The sequence below is a fragment of the Pleurodeles waltl genome, chromosome 11 (genome assembly GCF_031143425.1).
Source record: "Pleurodeles waltl isolate 20211129_DDA chromosome 11, aPleWal1.hap1.20221129, whole genome shotgun sequence".
In the NCBI taxonomy this organism is placed as follows: Eukaryota; Metazoa; Chordata; class Amphibia; order Caudata; family Salamandridae; genus Pleurodeles; species Pleurodeles waltl.
The window spans coordinates 48,928,653-48,947,090 of NC_090450.1; the positions used below are offsets into that span (position 1 = coordinate 48,928,653).

General features: G+C 42.7%; 1 protein-coding gene across 2 annotated transcripts in view; it reads right to left on the reverse strand.

The window, feature by feature from the left end:
* The window catches only part of SLC7A14 (solute carrier family 7 member 14), a 251,765-nt gene that overhangs the window by 141,295 nt on the left and 92,032 nt on the right, over positions 1-18,438 (reverse strand). For both annotated transcript variants that reach the window (XM_069213022.1, XM_069213023.1), the window contains one exon: positions 5,149-5,229. The gene's annotated coding sequence lies outside the window, so the exon portion shown is untranslated. The remainder of the gene's footprint in view (positions 1-5,148; positions 5,230-18,438) is intronic.

Here is an 18,438-nt window from a genome sequence, read left to right on the forward strand (position 1 = left end):
GTGTGCACCATTCCTTCTCAGTGCTGCAACCTTTTGATGTAACTTATTATATTGTTTTCTACTTACATGTGTGATAAAAAAACAACAGACTAATACTAAATGATACAGTGTAGACTCTACAACCTACCACTATTGTTTGCTTTCCTTGCTGTGAAGTTGCCAAATGGACAAAAAGTGTGATAAGTGATCACACTGGTGTGCGAAACGTATGTTAAGTCTGCGCAATTCATGGAATTTCAGGAATTTGGCATTTATGCAAAACAAGGACCTTTTCTGGAATTCTTCAAGAGTCAAATTTCACATACTTTTTAGCCAAGGGGCTGATATGAGCAGAAAATGTATTGCAAGAGGCTAATTAGTTTGAGGGGAACATGTATTGGAGGGGACATTTTATTTGCAAGCCACTTCCTTTACACTTATTGCGTGTGACTTCTGAATGCAAGGTACATCCTCACATTCAATTTTAACTTTAAATATCCCAAAGGGCATTAGGCATAATTTTACATTTTTCTGCTAAACTTTGTGTGTGACACAAACACAAGCTTTCGCCCACCCCTTGTTTCGGTGAGTCAGGGGTGTTCAGAGGGATGTCATGTGTAGGCCAGAGTTGATGAGTATTGACTGAATACGTAAAAGTGCTCCATACAAGTTAATTGTATGTAAATGTATTTTATGTGGAAATTATAAAAATGTGACAAGGACACAACTCTTCTTGTTCTACTTTGGACAGCACTGCCTTAGGTGAATGATTTGCAACACAGTGCAATACTGTGATATAAAAAATCATCTAGATTTAACCCGTCAATTATCTTTCTTTTGGAATTTGCCAAGATTGCAGCTATTGGTGGAATCCACCCAGAGCTGCAGAGACTCTTTCTTCAGAGGTACCCAAGGTATGGCTCTGATAAGGAGGTTGCTATTAATACTAATGGCATTTCCCAACTGAGCATGTTTCTGCCTTTGACTGACAGAAGAAATGGTGGGAAAGTGAGAAAGGAGAAGAAACTAACCAGCAATGGAACTGCTAACAAACACATTAGACATGGTGCATTATAAATAACCTGAGATAGACATAGGTCTTCATTCCAGTTTAAGGAGCCCACAAGGGGGCAGCATGAAGATATTCTGGTCCCTTTTTTACAGTCCGCATTATAGAAACATCATATAAACAATATGGAACATGTTTACATCACACACAGAAAACCAAGCTGGCTGTTGGTGGCATGCATGCTATTGAGTTTATCAACCTTAGATGAATGAAAGGCTGAATCGGCAAGCAGAAAGTGCATTCGTTATGGAAGGGCTATTTCCACTGATATTTCCTGTTCAGGAGTGTCATGTGAGCCATTGTACTCCTCGACAGGAAAAAGGTAAAAATATACCAGACACACATATTCTTTTTTGTATGTTTGGCAAGCAAACTACACTTTGTTTGAGAAAAATGCTGAAAAAATTATGACAATAGGTCATTGCAAATACTTTCTCCAGTCCTGAACTTCTCACTTACAAAGTCACTGATGTCACATGTCGTATTATGAATATGGTGCACTTTCCTTGTTTTCGCAATGGTGCACCTTTCAAAATCTGTGTCAGGTTCACAGTGCAGGTGCCAATCTACATGCACTTTCAATGGGGATTAGAGATCCCCTTGCTGGCAGGTGCTGAGAGTGACTGCACCCACCTGCAAGGGAACATGGGACCCTTGCTCCCTTCCAGAGGGCTGCCTTTAGGTGGCGCACTGAGAGCGTCCCACCTTTTTGTTTCACCGTTCCAATGCACCTCCTAAAGCCATATTTGCCTCTGCGATCGCATCCTTATTATGATGGGAATGCAGAGACAAACTAATTTCTTCACTTGCATGGGGCCACGCCCCTATGCAAATGAGGGACCAACCTCTTATGCTAGCAATGGTGCAACATAAATTCTAGCGCTATCAGTACTACAGAAGGGGAAGTGCTAATTGGATTTTTTTCATTTTGGTCTTTACTAAATTTTACTGCATTTTCCTAAATTGGTGGGGGATCTTTCTTATGTTGTGTTTTCACTTTACTGCTGTTTAAAGTGCTGCATACATACTTTACACATCACCTCTAAATTAAGCCTTAATGTTCTGTGCCAAGTTGCCAGAGGGTTGAGCACAAATTAATTTGGGGTTTGCCTGTGACTTTACCCTGACAAGGATTGTAGTTGCTGCTTGAGTAGGGTTTCACCTCCTCAACTAGTAATCTAATTTCTTACACGTAACATGAAATTACCAAGATTATGACAGATTATGACTGTGTAACGTACATTTCACGATGGCCTAATTGAAGCCCTTTCAATCATTCCCATTTGACAACCAGGAATGTCTTGTCCCCCAACATGTCCACCTCCAAAAACAAAAACGCACATGCAATCCATTGAGGCCTTGCCCAAGTGCCTCAGGTACTTTCAATGGTATTGTAGTCTAAAGTTTCACTGCTATTGTCACCAGCAGCTGTCAGCTTCCCCAGTCCTTCTTCCACCAGATATGAATGCAGTAGAAAAAAACACAGAGAGCAGGGCCGCTGATAGCTGGTCGTGTACTACAATCACAATTGTGAACAGGATACTTGGGAAGCTGATGGCTGTTACTGTACTCCTATTTCTGCAAATAAATACAGGAGGAGTAAGGCAGTTGGTAGATCCTGCAATGTCACAGTCACAACTGTGAACTGGATGTGAGGGCACCCATCCAGTGCACCAGTCATCGTCTTCCTACAAAAGGTATGTTGCAGCAGCAGGACCAAGGCAGATGTGTGCTGATGTCACGACTGCATTTGTGACATAGACTGTCCCTATCAATGCGGTCCCCTGCTAGTGCAGGATGCATAAGAAGCACCGCAAGGGATTGACCTCCGCAGCATTGCAAACAGTTATTTTCTTGCTAGTCGTCATGAGTGAATGAGGACATGAAATTCCCAAAGACCTAAACAATAAAGGAAAAGGGGACTGCTTTGTAGGGCTTACAGCAGAGCAAGTCCCCCGCGGTTGAAAGGATGCTATTGTTTTGAGGCAAGTGCTCACAGCCACTTACATTGGCCATCTATGGTGAGCAGAGTAGCCTAGCCTCCGAGTCTAGGCATAAGCTAGGGAATGAACCTGGAATGTACTGGAAAATAGGGAGTGAAGTCAACAGTGGGGGAAGGGGTGCTCTGCCTTACCCTTGACAATATGAATTGCGGCCGCTGTGCAATGAGCACATCTGAAGGCCACATAGTGGGCACTTAGAGGAGACATCTTTATTAAGGGGCCTGGATAAAGGTGAGACCCTACACCTGAGATCAATGGGTATGTTTCAAAACAATGTCCTGTTGCATTTAGTGGAAGGGTTGTTAAGCACATGACCTAGGTTATGGGCAGGGTCTCCACTGATATGGTCTCTGGGACCTTTCTCTTGCACTCATGACCAGTGCAAGGCCTGCTCATACTTCTAGAGCCCACTGGTATGGCAAAAGGCTGAGCTCATGGATGTCATTTAGGGCTTACCAGGGGTCGTGGCTGTGACCCCTGACTTGCCCCTTGTGGACCCTGGCTCTACCTTTGCAAACCCTGGCCTCAGAGGTAGCAATATCACTGCCTAGAAGACACACTTGTAGCCCACCGTTATGGGTGTTGATATTCCCCACTTGGTTTCAGCCCATTTTCTTTTATTAAACTCTTAGCGATTAATATTCTATTATTCATTGCTAGTGCAATACAAAAATGGAGCACTAGGACCTGGAACGAGACCTCCTGTGGCAGATGATGTTAGTAATGTTTTAAATGTATTTTGTGTGCGTGCTTAGGGTGATTGTGTGTTGGTGAGTGAAAGTCATTGACAAGTAGTGAGGGAGAGGCAGTCGCAGGTAGTGAGAATAAGTGAAAATGATTGTCATTAATGAGAATGAGTGAGAGTAATTTGTGTGAGTGCGTGAGTGAAAATCAATAAGAATGAGATGAAAGGATGTGAGTGAATGTGAGTGAACGTACCAGTAAGAGAATGAGAGTGAATGAGAAAGAGTGAGAATAGGAGTAACTGCACAAGTGAGAACGTATGAGTGAGTAAAAGTGAATGTGAGTGACAGTGAGTATAAATGAATGAGTGAGAGCGACTGAGAATAAGTGACTGAAAATGTGTGGGAACAGGAGAGAGTAAGTGAGAATAAGTGAGTGAGAGTGGGTGCAGGTGAATGTAAGTATGATTAAACCAGATTAAGAATGAGTGAGGGTGAGTGTAAATGATAAGAGTGAGTGCAAGAGAGCATGTTAGGTATGAATAAGGGCAAGTCAGTGAGAATGAACGAGGGAGTATGAGTGAGTGAGAATGAGCGTGACTGAATGAATGTAAGTAAGCATAACTAAGAAGATGGTGTTATGGGTTAGAGTTTACTATTGGCCCTCCCATACTGAAGGTAGTTTTTGGCTTATAGAGACATCCATGGAAAAACACTGCCACTGGAATACTGCAGGCAATTGCTAGCATGAAAGGCACCTGTAAAACATACTGGCATAATATAGAAAATTCTTGGGTAATGGGCACCTTTTGTTTAAAAACTGGTACTGGCATACCCAGAGACTATTCTTGGCAGCCAGGTAACATATTTCTACACTTCTAAAACATTTTATGAAGAGATTTCAAAACACTTCTCTCCTCACCTAAATTGTGTGTTTCTCATCCACACAAAAAGTTGTTTATCATGGTGAACCAGAACTATGATGCTTAGCAGAAGGGCTTGTGAATTGAATGTGCCAGCCTTCTTCTCCCTTCTATGTTCCTGTTTTGCAAGCAGAGAGGCCTTTATATCATGCTGCATACAACAGGTTTTGACAAATTTTGCTCAGAATAGCTTGTTTTATCCTCCCAAGATAAGTATGCACTCTTCCAAATGCCCATAAAACAAGCATAAAAGAAGGTTCTATTCAATCATATGCATTAAATTAAAATGACTTGGAAACTTGCATGATGTTGAAGTCAGGGAGTGCATATAGTAATGACTAAAACCCCGTTAAATACAGGTAGTCCTTCGAGCAGGGAGTGTCACAGTAGAAACCACAAGTGCAAGCATTCTTTGTCTCTCCATACCTACATCTGTAAAGAGATAGACTGATAAATGGAAATTAATGGAACAGTAGTGCTTCAGCACTCACCTAGTTACATGCTTAGCATTATTCCAAAAATAGGCCCGGCCCTCTGAGCACTTCTTCTGGCAAATTATTTAGTGGAGATCTCTAGGAAGGAGAAAGTAGAGTAAGCAAAATTATTTCACTCATCATTGTCTTCACACATAGTACATTTTTACTGTACACCTTGAACATAATAGTTCTAGCAAACACCAGAAAGCATCTTCTCATGAACTGTCTCACCTAGCATTAAGAGGTGCGGCATATGCTGAAAATAGCAGCTACAAAGATAGCCTACAGTGTTCCACTACTTTGTATATTGTGAATAATTTCAGCTAGGCTAAAAACAGATGCACCACATACACCTATGCTGGCTCTGGATTTGGAGGCTGCGGTTAACTGGCACCAATTTCCTAAATCAAAAACATCCCTGCGTTAGTGTGCTATAGAATTAGGAACTCAGGTAAATGCTTTGACGAGGTCGACAATCTTTTCATCCAGCTGGAGGTAAGAGATATTGTCATGCACAAATCTACAAAACAAATTTAGATTACAGTGTGACCAATGTGGCCTCACAAGAAAACCAAGTCCCAAAAACATTTGTAATGGTTTATTTCAATTTGTAATGGTTTTATTTCAATCTAATTCACAAGTTAATGTAAACAATTCTCAGGAATATGCTATAGAGATACAGGAGCACCATAGAGGCTCTAAGCCTTTGAAAGCAATGTAGCTTAATCAGCATTAAACATACTAAACATTCAATGTAAGCAACACAGAATAATAATACCAGGATCTGATGGTCACTGTATATACATTGACCAGCTCCCCTCAACATGGAAACAATTTAAATGCATCAAAATTAGTTGACAAACAATAAGGGGAATCCCTCCGGGGACAATGTCACTAACTGACATGTGCTGGGCAGTCAGATTTGTGAATAAAAAGTAAAAATCAAAAATAGGAATTCAGGAAAACAACATGTGGGCCAAATGGAGACTAGGTAAGGTTGGCAAAAGGTTAATAAAAATGAAATGCGTCAGCATTTATAAGCTCTGTCAAGAGACTTCTGAGAGGGTCAGAAAAATCCTAAATCTCATGTTTCAGAATTTTATGAATAACTGAGAAAAATGGGTAGTGTGGTCATCACCTACAAGAGTCCATAGAAAAGTCCTATAAGTATTCACCAGCTATAGTGACAAAGGGCAAGAGGTTCAGCAAAGTTTCTGGTCACCAGCAAAATGACAAAATGACAAAGTGTCCATAGAGAAGGGAAAATGGAAAGATTCCATTATCCAACCAGAATATGTTGCATGATGAACATCTGCAACATTTGCAAGGATGCCCATTACCAACATGGAAGAGGGGTACTTCTTCTGTATTTGCAGTTTAGGCATGGGGCCCTTCCTCTCTATATACTGGCTAGCAAGTGGGGGGCATAAAGTGTTAAATTGACTGTGTCATGCCCAGTGTGTAGTAGGGCCGAAAAAACAGAGATGCATTTTTTATTATTTTGTAAAGCTGATAAACGTTCCAGGTCGAAATGGCTGGTCCCCCTCTGTGGAAATGTAGGCATTGCCCAGAACTTTATAGCATTCAGAATCTTGAAAACCAACACATACCGGCCAATATGTTTATGGCTTGGGGTATTCACAAGAGATGTGTGTAGCGGTTTCCATGGGTGGCTGGTGGGGGTGGGGGGAGGAGGATCGTTTGATTTCTTTTGATTTGATTTTTTGCTTAGTCTTTTAAACTGGATTTTAAAAATCTGTTGTGATAGATGCATTTTTATGATTGTACTGAATATGGTTATTCGGGCAGTATTGTTTTACGTGTTGACATACTTTTATGGCTCGATGCCGCAATAAAGTGACAATGATGAAAAAGTTATGTATTATTTGGTCACAGTTCCTCCATGTACCAAGATCCAAGGTTACTTTCCCAGGTTCTCAGAGAGTAGAAATGTAGAACATTTTATTTCCAAACTAGCATTCTGTGTGAATGAATTTCATGTGAACAAAGCCTGAAAGAAATGCCACTTTAGGACCAAGAAAGGCAGCTTCTCACATTTTCTACAAAGCCAGAGGCCTGGTAAATCACTATAGCTAAACTAAGCAAATATAGTTAAATAGCACATTTTATTAAACAAAATTAAGCACATATAACATCAAAATATATATATTTTTGTTAATAAATCTTAATCAGGATTCAGGTTACACCACATTTTAGAAGGAAATAAATAACTTGTAAAATCATATCAGTTAGGTGTAAGATAGAACTGCATTAGTCCTTCACTAACAGATGGCATTTAACATTTGCCTTGAGAAATGTATCATCATTTTAGACAAATCTGTTAACGAACATAATAAAAATACAGGTAGAATCAAAGCGAATTATTAAACCTGGCGTTTTATGGCTTCGCCACACCAGCTTAGATGGCTAATCCACAGAGAATGCACATCAATATGGGTTTCCAGTGTATCACTTTACATTTCAACTGTTAGACATTAATACATTAAAATGAATATATAGTGTCCTTCAGGTCTATATTGTGACAACAAGATAGCTGCTGTATCTCTGCTGCATCAAGTGTTTTTCCAATTTAAGGTTGCTATAGGCCACAAAAATTGACATTTGTATGGTATCAGGTTGAATGATCAATTGTGCAGGACTTTACCTTGGAATGCCTTTATTTGGGAATGAGATTCTTTATGATCAATTTGTATATGAATTCAATCCAACTTGGAGAAACTATCCCTGCAAATAATAATCTTCTATGTTATTGATTAAAACACCCACGCTTCAACAGCGGTGGCTGGTGATCTTTGACGTTGGTGGAACACACTTGCCCTCAATTCCAATGAGTGAGCCCATTTTCTTCTATAAATAACAAGAGGGAAGAGAGAGATTCTTGTATGATAGACTAACAGGCATAATACACTCACATGCACTCCCTTGCTCACTCATGTTCATTTACATTCACTAACTCATTCTTATTCGTACTCATTTGTTCTCACTCACACTCCCTTACTCTGACTCCTTCACACTGCCTTACACATATTTTAGGTCACTCCTGCTCACTCTTACTCAAACTTACTCACAATTTCTCATTCTCACTTTTGTGACCATTGCTCTGTATACTCAGCAAAGAGACCAGGGATTGAATGAGCACATTTTTGTGGTGCCCCAGTGAGACAAACTGTGATACCATTGCATTCTGGAGTGAGAAAATCTTGGGACTGAGGCAGTCTGGCTGCAGAAGGCACTGGTCCCCAACTTTCCTGTGATGGGAGGTGAGGCACAGGCAATCTTCTTCTGCAGGAGATGTTCTCAGTTGTATTGCTCGGTTCCCAGCACTAGTAGTGTCTTTTCTGTAGGTCTGACTGTTTAAGAGGAACACCAGCAGCAAGGCTACATTGAAAATAGGTGTTGGTTTAAACAGATACACTCTCTGCTTCGTATATTGGCACCTTCACGAGCACCAACAGAGGTAGCTTAGGGCAGTATATGGCTGAAAGACAATGTATCCAGGGCTACATTAAAAAGTGACCTCATCTAGGGGTGGTGAAATGAGGCCCTCAAGAATGGCAGGCATTGCTGAATCAAGGTAAGCTCTGTCTTAGATATGAAAAGATGGATGGCACTTCTGCACCAGTTTATGTGCCAATGAAAAGTGCCTGTCTGCCTGTCCCTCACTCATGCGACGGTGAGAAAGGGACAACCAGAGATGCTTTACTAAGTTTCTAATTACTATTATAAAAGTACATTATTAATTAGGAAATTAGGATGTTTATGATGCAAGAAACTGGGTGGAAGGAGTACCAAGGCCCAAAGTAACTACAGACCCCTGCGCTTCGATAACTGATTGTGTTTCACTTTAAGAGGTCACCGGAGAATGATGTCACAATTTGCCTCAAATACCAAGCAGACACCTCCAAGCAAAGAAACATTCTACAGTGCGTACTGTTGATGAATGTTAGCGATGCAGGATGGGGTAGAAGAACTGGATCTTGTTCTAGGCGAACAAGATCCAGGCTTACACCTAATATGACCAAACCATGAGGGTATTAAACAATTATTTCTTAACTATTTCCTCTCTTAGAAAAACAGACCCACCTGTATGAACATCTCATCATCATTCTCCCTTCCCTTTTACTAATATTATAACTATTTCATTTGTTTTCATGCTTTATGAAAAATGTCCATCACATTATTGGAAACCTTTTCTATCATGGTTTGACCTTTTCCTGCCACCCTTTCAGTTCAGGATAATACATGTGGCCTTTGTAGGATTGCAGCCTACACGCATCACCACATCTGCAACATGCGGCTTTCCAATGCCAAATCAGACATTGACATTGGTGGTATTTCACAAATCTAATACTCACAGACAATGTCAGGATGCAGTCGAGTAGGCAAGCGATAAGTAATTCATACAATTTATTACATGGGCCGGTAAGGCCAAAATTGACCAGCGTGTCTGGAATTTTACTAGTCAATGTGGGTGGTAATGTGGCCGTGATTAGTTCAGAATGCCTAGTTCGCAGGCATTACCTCCCGTCCCTCCCTCGCCTTCCTTTTAACCAATGAGGCCTCCCGCCTCCCCTCTAGACCCTCCCTTCCCCTTTCAAACCCCCCCCCACCCTTATCCCCTCCTGTTCTTTTGTCTAGCCCACGCTAGACGGTTTTCTTTCCCTTTCTTACCTGCACGGCGGGGCCTGGAGGTCGTCGATGGTGGCACTCCTCGGGACGCGGAGCTCCGCGAGGAGTGCTACGGCTGGGTCGCGTCTTGAACGAGCAGCATGGTTGCTCGAGAGGCGTGTCCTGGAGGCCGGCTGACGGGGTCAGCCGGCCCTCTGTGGCTGGGACGTTGATTTCCGGGTTTCAGCGCCGCGGAGCCGCGGGGAACCGAGGGACTTCAATTCTGAGATGCTCTCAGGTAGGACGGGCGTTCGGCCCGTGGATTTTATGTATTTGATGAAATAGGTGACCTCTTTAGGGATTGGTGGAGCCCTGATTGGGGGGAGGACCAGGTGCCTATATAGAGGGTAGTTTTTTGAGGTTCAAGTCAGTGATTATTTGTTTACCATGCCTAAAGTTCCAGCAAAGAGACGTAGGATTGTCTCTTCTTCCTCGGAGGAGGAGGGGGGTGAGGCTAGCATTACAACTCCTGAGAACTCACAGGTTCCTGGCAGGGGTACTCCCCTCATGTCCAGAGAGGAGGTTCAGGATATGATTGAGGTGGCGGTGACCAGGGCACTACAAGCAGGCGTGGCCGGACTGGTCAGTCTAAATGTGCGCACTCATCGGTAGCAGCTAGGAAATCCTCATCGGAGAGTGAGGATGAGGTCCCATCGACGTCATCTGGGGGGAAATATGTTTCCAGAGAAGATATGTGGGAAGTAATGGCACATGTTCGGGACAATTTGGGTTTCCCAGTGTTTCAACCTGCAAACTCGGATTCTCTTTTATTTCCTCAATATAAGACACCTTCAAAGTTTGCCATGCCTTTTCAGGGACCTGTGAGGGATATGGTGTTTCGTGAGTGGAAGGATGTGGATAAGGCTCAGGTTCCACGATTCCTTCAGAAACTTTACTTACTTGAGGGTGAGGAGGTTTTGCCTCCTTCAGTACGCCTGGACTCTATTTTGGCTACTCTGATTGGGAAAACGGCAGTCAATCCGGAGGATTGTGTGCCTACGGATGCCACTGACCGTAAAGTAGATTCGGGTCTTAAGAGGGCTTTTGCTGCAGAGAATCTGGCGCTGAGGGCAGGGATTTATTCTGCTTATGCGTCACAGTCATTGGTTCAAGACTTTGATAAACTGGCGGTGGCTGTACAGGAAGGGGTGGAATGTTCGGAGCTCCTGGCTGGTATGGAGCAGCAGGCCAGATTGTTGGCTGATGTGTCTTCGGATGTGGTCCGTACTTCGGCTCTGGCATCTGGGTCTTTGATTGGGGCTCGTAGGTCCCTCTGGTTGCGTTCCTAGAAGGCTGATCCAGGGGAAAAGGCGGCCTTGTTGAGACTGCCGTTTGAAGGTCGTACCTTGTTTGGAGAACAATTGCCATCCATGCTTTCCAAGGCTTTTAAGGAACTGAAGCATGCCTTACCTTATAAAGGGGGTTCTTCTTCGGGTAAAGGGTGGAAGAAACATTCCAGATCTTCTCCTACTAGGGATGTTAAATCCTTTTCATTTAGGAAACGGCGTTTTCAGCCGCGTTTTTCACCTAAGAAGTCTGCTCCTGCGACCCGGGGTGGTTTCAAGAAGGGGTCCTGACAATCACTGTGGGCCTGGCAGAGGGCCGGTTGGGGGAAGACTGAGTCACTTTCTTTCAGCTTGGAAGGACAGTGTAAACGATCATTGGGTACTAGACATTGTGACCAATGGTTATGTCATAGATTTTGTGGTGGTTCCTCCAGATTCAGGGGTACGTCCCACACCTCTGCCTTCAGAGGGGTCACGGAGAAGAGCATTATTGGACGGAGTGCGGGACTTACTGGTCAAGGGGGCCATTTCCCACGTTCCGCTAGACGAACGGGGTCAGGGCACTTATTCGGTCTTGTTTCTTGTGCAGAAAGTTTCCGGGGGATTTCGGCCAGTGCTCAATCTAAAGGAGGTGAATACCTGGATCAGGACAGTGCATTTCCGCATGCTGTCCATTCAGACTATTTTTCCATTTGTCAGACACGGGGACTTTCTGGTGTCACTGGATCTGCAGGATGCTTACCTACACGTACCGGTGGCAAGATCCTCTCAAAAGTTCCTGAGGTTTGCTGTGGGTCAGGACCATTATCAGTTTTGCGTTCTGCCTTTCGGTCTAAAATCTTCTCCTCGAATTTTCACAAAGGTGCTGGCTCCTCTAGTGGCTTTGCTTCATTCAGAAGGGGTATTTCTGCATCCTTATCTAGATGACATTTTGATTCATGCCCAATCACGAGACCTTTTGCAGAAGCAGGTGGTCCATGTTCTGGGGGTCCTGCAAAACCACGGGTTTTTAGTCAATTGGGAGAAGTCAGACTTAGTGCCGTCCCAGGATCTGGTTTTTCTGGGAGCTCGGTTTCAGACTCTTCTTGGGTTGGTGACTGTGTCAGAAAAACGGTTGGGTGTCCTACAGGCTTTGGTAAAGAAGGTATTGTTGCGGTCTGCTCCCCGAGCTCTTCTATGGTTGCGTCTGCAGGGTCATTTGGCGTCGGTGATATTTCTGGTTCCTTGGGCACGTTTCCATCTCCTGTGCTTGATGACATGGTTCTTGAGAAGGTGGACACCAGGGTCCGGTTCTCTGAAGGACAGGGTTCCAGGGTCCGGATTGATTCACAGAGAGTTGCAATGGTGGTTGGATGCAGACCACCTGAGGATAGGGGTTTCTTTATCGCCTCTGAGACCCGTGGTGGTGACGACGGATGCCAGCCTCTCCGGTTGGGGGGCATGGATGGGGTCGGCTCAGATTCAGGGGTTTTGGTCCCCTCGGGAGGCGAGTCGGTCGTCGAATTGGCGCGAATTGCGGGCAGTATTCCTGGCTCTGGTCCATTTTCAGGATTCCCTGAGGGGTTCGGCGGTTCTGGTTCGCACAGACAACTTAGTGGCCAAGGCTTATGTCAATCGGCAAGGAGGGACCAGGTCAAGGGCTCTGTTCAATCTAGTCAAGGAGATTTTTGTGTGGGCTCAGGAGTGGGTTCCTTCTCTCAGGGCTACGTACATTCGGGGGGTGGTGAATGTTCGGACGGATCTGCTGAGCAGAGTGATTCCTTCCTCTCAACTTTTCTCTCTCCGGAAGTCTCTGTTTCAGCATCTGGCTCAGCTTTGGGGTCTTCCAGTGCTGGATGTGTTTGCGTCAGTAGGGAATGCGAAAGTGGATCGCTTCTGCTCCCGGTTTCGTTGTCCCCAAGCATGGGAGGTGGACGGGATGTCATGTCCTTGGCCGCAGGGCCTTTTGTATGCGTTCCCTCCTTTTCAACTACTCAGGGCGTTTCTGTTACGTGTGAGGGATCTGGGGTCCAGGGTTGTCCTAATTGCGCCACTTTGGCCGAGGGCGAATTGGTTCCTCTTGTTGAGGCTGATGGCGGACGGGAGGATGTGGCCTCTGCCTCTTTGTCCGTCTCCCCTGGAGTTTCCCTGCCTCCCATTGGGGTCATTGAGAAGGTTACACTTGACGGCCTGGAAGTTGAACGACGGGGATTGACAGGTCTGGGGGTGCCGGTAGCTTTGAGTTCTACATTGCTGGCTTCGAGGAGACGTTCCACTTTGCTTTCTTATGGTAGACAGTGGAAGGTGTTTTCGTCATGGTGCTTAAGTCGTGAGTTAGATCCTACCTGCGCTTCTATCTTTGAGGTGATGCAGTTCCTGCAGGACGGTGCTCATTTAGGGTTGTCAGTGGCATCTCTTCGGGTGCAGTGGGCGGCTATTCAGGCATTCAGAGGACCATGGCGTAATCTTCAGGATGAAGGGCGCTTGATGCCGAGATTTTTTCAAGGGCTTGTTAATTTATTTCCTCGCCCGGTACGTTCTTTTCCTTCATGGGATCTGTCCTTGGTTTTGGATGTATTGACGGAGCCCCCTTTTGAACCTTTGGGGGACTGTGATTTGCGCCATCTATCTTTGAAGACATTCTTTTTGGTAGCCATTACTTCGGCTCGTCGGTTGGGGGAATTGGGGGCATTGGCTTGTTCCTTTCCTTTTTGTAAGATTTTTCACGATCGGGTGGTTCTGGTTCCGGTACCTTCCTTTATTCCAAAAGTCAATTCTTCGTTCCATTCCCGGCAGGAGGTCATCCTTCCTTCATTTTGTCCGAATCCCTCCTCAAGGGAGGAGGTCCGTTTGCATTCGTTGGATGTGCGCAGGGTTTTGTTGGAGTATCTGCGGGTGGTGGCTCCTTTTCGTAAAGGGGATTCACTGTTTGTTAATCTTGGTCCGGCTCGCAAAGGTGAGAAACCTTCCACGGCTTCCTTGAGTCGGTGGGTTCGATCTTTAATTCTGTTGGCCTATTCCTTGAAAGAGGTGGTTCCTCCTCAAGGGATTCAGGGGAGATCTACCAGAGGCATGGCGGCTACGGTGGCGGAGCTTCAGGGGACTTCCGTGGTGGAAATTTGCAGGGCCGCCACTTGGGCTTCTCCTTCGACGTTTGTGCGTCATTATAGGCTGTCGGACTTGGGTAGTTTGGAGTCGGTGTTAGGTCACCGGGTCTTATCCTCTATGAGATAATGTTTGGGATGTTCTTGGTGCAGGATATTAAATAAAGGTCTTGCAACTCGATGTCCGTCTCCTGTGTGTTTTCTTGCTATGTCTCATTGGTTAAAAGGAAGGCGAAGGAGGGACGGGAGGTAATGCTTCCATTTTCTTACGATAATGGCATTACTCCTAGTCCTACTCCCTCGCCTTCCTTTTCCGTTCCCTCCCACCCTCCCGGTACGGACTGTTCGAGTTGCAGCTTGGGCTTGGTTTTTGTACAGGAGGGGATAAGGGTGGGGGGGGGTTTTGAAAGGGGAAGGGAGGGTCTAGAGGGGAGGCGGGAGGCCTTATTGGTTAAAAGGAAGGCGAGGGAGTAGGACTAGGAGTAATGCCATTATCGTAAGAAAATGGAAGCATGATTAGCCCCTCAGAGGACCTCACTGGTCTATTACCAGCAAATATGTTATTTGATTCAAAATGGTTCAATATTGTGTGCTAAATAATACCAAGTGTTACTAAGTTGGGAAAACAAGCATTTAATAAAGAGCAAAGACTTATGCATTCCCTGCATAATTAATATAGGGAGAACACGTGACTGTTTTTGTCAGTAGCTGTTAGAAATTAGGAAAACTGGATAAAATAAAAATGGGGAAATTTGTTCTTGACCCTTACAAGTTTTGGTTACTAATGCGTAAATATAGCACAGTACAGCCAAAAAGGCTTGATACACAGAGTCATTTGGGTAAGATTCTTCCAGACATTTGCATAAGAAATTTAAACGAATGGCATGTTCACTAATCAAAAAAGCATTGGCAGAATCTATATGTCTGGCTTTGATAAGTATGTCATTTTGTTGTTTAATATTTTTAAAGTGCATTTAACAGAACAGAAAAGTGTAAAGTAAAAATGCAGAGCTATAAACATGGTGAGAATAGACTTGAAAACAAACATAACTGAGAAATTACTTATCAATGATACTGACCATAACAATAATACTTTTATGCTTGATGGCACTCATAATGCTGCCGAGAATTGCAATATATCGTTAGGAAAATATATACATTAAAATAAATTAATCTGCTTTAGAATGACCATAAGGTAAGATCCAGTATGTTCACATAAACTCTAGAACACGATCATCTCTAGATTTAATGACCTTGCAATAAAACAATCTATGTAAATGTATGTTTTAAAATAAGGCCTTTAAGAAAATATACCCTGACCATAAAATCTACTATATATATATATATATATATATATATATATATATATATATATATATATAGTCCGCCGTGTGATCCTCTGTGTCAATAAATGCTTGTAAGCACACACCCTGTGTTAAGGTAATCACCTGACATACAGCCTACAATGAGATCTTCTAAACAGACATTGCAATTACGTCTTTTAGGAATACATAAACAAGGCAATAAGATCCACTCTGAAGAGAATACAATCCACTGTGGACACTTATGTAATAAATGAAGTGCCTCGCAAACACTACCTCCAGGCCCTTTCCAGGCAAAGCACCTGCACTTTTGATCAGTGGACACATGAACAGGGGTTTAAGAGTTTTACACTGAGCGGTATGCTGCCCTCGAATTACAATACATAAAATAAACTGTAATGGCGTCAGAATGCTATTGACTACAGTATTGCTGCAACCCATGCTGCTCCAGAAGTGTCATGGAATAAGTAGTACTTTTTAGGTCTGGCGTTAGCCAACACCTTTTGAACTTACTAAACCTATATGCACAACAATATACTTACTTAAAAGGGCTTTCAGCCAGCTCTCTTCCTGTTGTTTTGTTATTCATATTTTACTTCCACCCACTGCAGTATACAACATGGGGCAGTGGGTCAGCCTCCTTAAGCCACTGATTAACTTCACCTTGAGTGTCTGAATTTAGCTCTTTGACAAGGAGCACATCCGCATACATTTCTGTGCCAGTGTGTTTAGTTTTATATTATAATTGCCTTTGTAATTAGAGCCCGATGTGCTAGCAGAACACTTTTGCAGTAACCAAGGCAAATTCCAGCCATATAAGTTCCTGTCTCCTGCCAATGGTTGCATGCATTTCAAACTTTCTTTCTTCCTTCCTTCTTTCTTTCTTTCTTTCCTTCTTTCTTTCTTTCTTTCTTTCTTTCTTTCTTTCTTTCTTTCTTTCTTTCTTTCTTTCTTTCTTTCTTTCTTTCTTTCTTTCCTTTCTTCCTTCTTTCATTCTGTCCTTCTTTCTAATTGTCTTTCTTTCTTTCTTGCTTATATGTTTTCGTACTTCTTTCTTTCTTCCTTAATTTCTTTCTTTCCTTCTTTCTTTCTTTTTCTTTCTTTCTTTCTTTCTTTCTTTCTTTCTTTCTTTCTTTCTTCCATTCATTATTTATTTCTTACCTTCTGTCTTTCTTTCTTTCCTTCTAACTTGCCTTCATTATTTCTTTCTTTCCCTTTTCTTGCCTTCTTTCTTTATTTTCTTCTTTCTTGCCTTTTTCTTTGTTCTCACCTTCTTTCCCTCCTTCTTTCTTTATTTCATTCATTTTTCCTCCCTTTTTCTTTTTTTCTTCTTTTTTCTTTCTTGTCTACTATATTTCCTTCTTCAGTGCATTTTTGACTTCTTTCTTTCTTGAATTCTCCCTTGCCTTCTTGCTTTCATTCTTTCATTTTGACTTTCTTTTAGTTTTCTTTCATTCATTCTTCATTGCATTCTTTCTTTCTTGCCTTGTCTTCCTTTCTTGTTTTCTTTCTTTCTTTGTTTCTTTCTGCCTTTTATGCTTTCATTCTTGCTTCTTTCTTGCCTTACTTATTTATTTATTTATTTTATTTCTTTGTTCCATTAATTATTTTTTTCTTTCCTTCTGTTTTTCCTTCTGTCCTTCTATCTTGCCTTCATTATTTATTTATTTCCATTTTCTCGCCATCTTTCTTTCTTTTCTTCTTTCTTGCCTTTTTTCTTTGTCTTTAACTTCTTTCCTGCCTTCTTTCTTTCATTCATTTTTCCTCAATTTTTCTTTCTTTCTTTCTTTTTTCTTTCTAGCCGACTTTATTTCCTTCTTCCGTGCATTTTGCCTTCTTTATTTCTTTAATTCTTCCTTGCCTTCTTGCTTTCATTCTTTCATTTTGACTTTCTTTTAGTTTTCTTTCATTCCTTCTTCATTCCATTCTTTCTTGCCTTGTCTTCCTTTCCTGTTTTGTTTAATTATTTCTTCTTACTTTCCTGTCATGTTTCTTTCTTCGTTCTTTCGTCCTTTCTTTCTTTCTTTTTAGCCTTCTTTCTCAAACGGGTGAAGCCTAGCAGCCAGTGATAGATCTTTTGGCTTTTTTAGGTCTGTGTTAGCCAAGACCATTTGGTTTCCTAACATTATGTGTGTAACACAGGTACTTATAGGAGTTTTCAGCCTGTGTTCATCCATTGGTCTGTGGTTGTCTCATTGATATTTGTCAAGGGGCAAATCATCAGCGCACTGCAGCCATTGGCTGACTTCACTTAGTGTTACAGCATGCTGCCCTTTCCAAAGGAGCACATTCACACACAAAGTAGCTCCTTTCAGAGCGAGGGAGAACTACAGTAATATGTCCTTTTTAGAGGCCATTTTTCCATTCAGCCTAAGTTTTTATTTTTTACATTTATGAAGGCCCGGGAGCTACCTGAACAATAAATTTTCACAAAAATCATAAGAAAAACTAAATTGCAGAAAGGCTGACGGCCAATGCCAGACTAAATGGCTTTGCTTATGCTTGTCTATGTCATAAATTGAACACCGGTTTCACCGAGCCATTAGCAGTAGATTGAATGAGTTTCATGTGGCTTCATTAACTTAATGTATCATGCACTGTCTGTCAACATAGAGGTGGGGGGGGAGCAGAAGGTGGGGAAAATGCTCTAATTTTTTTCCACAAAGCACAGTCAGACAGTAGCTCACTGCCCTACTTTCAGTCCATCAAATGATTAAGGAAAGAAGAACGATGGGACAGAGCAGCAGCCAGGACATCCTTGTTGGTGCAGATGAACGGCACTAGAAACACTGCTTTAAGGCTCCCTACCTGCACACCTTGATCAGATAACAAATGGAAACAAGGTAATTAAACTGTTTCGGAAAGTAATTGGTAGTGCATGGTACCATTTCACACATGCCAACCCTCGGAATTCAGGCGATAGAT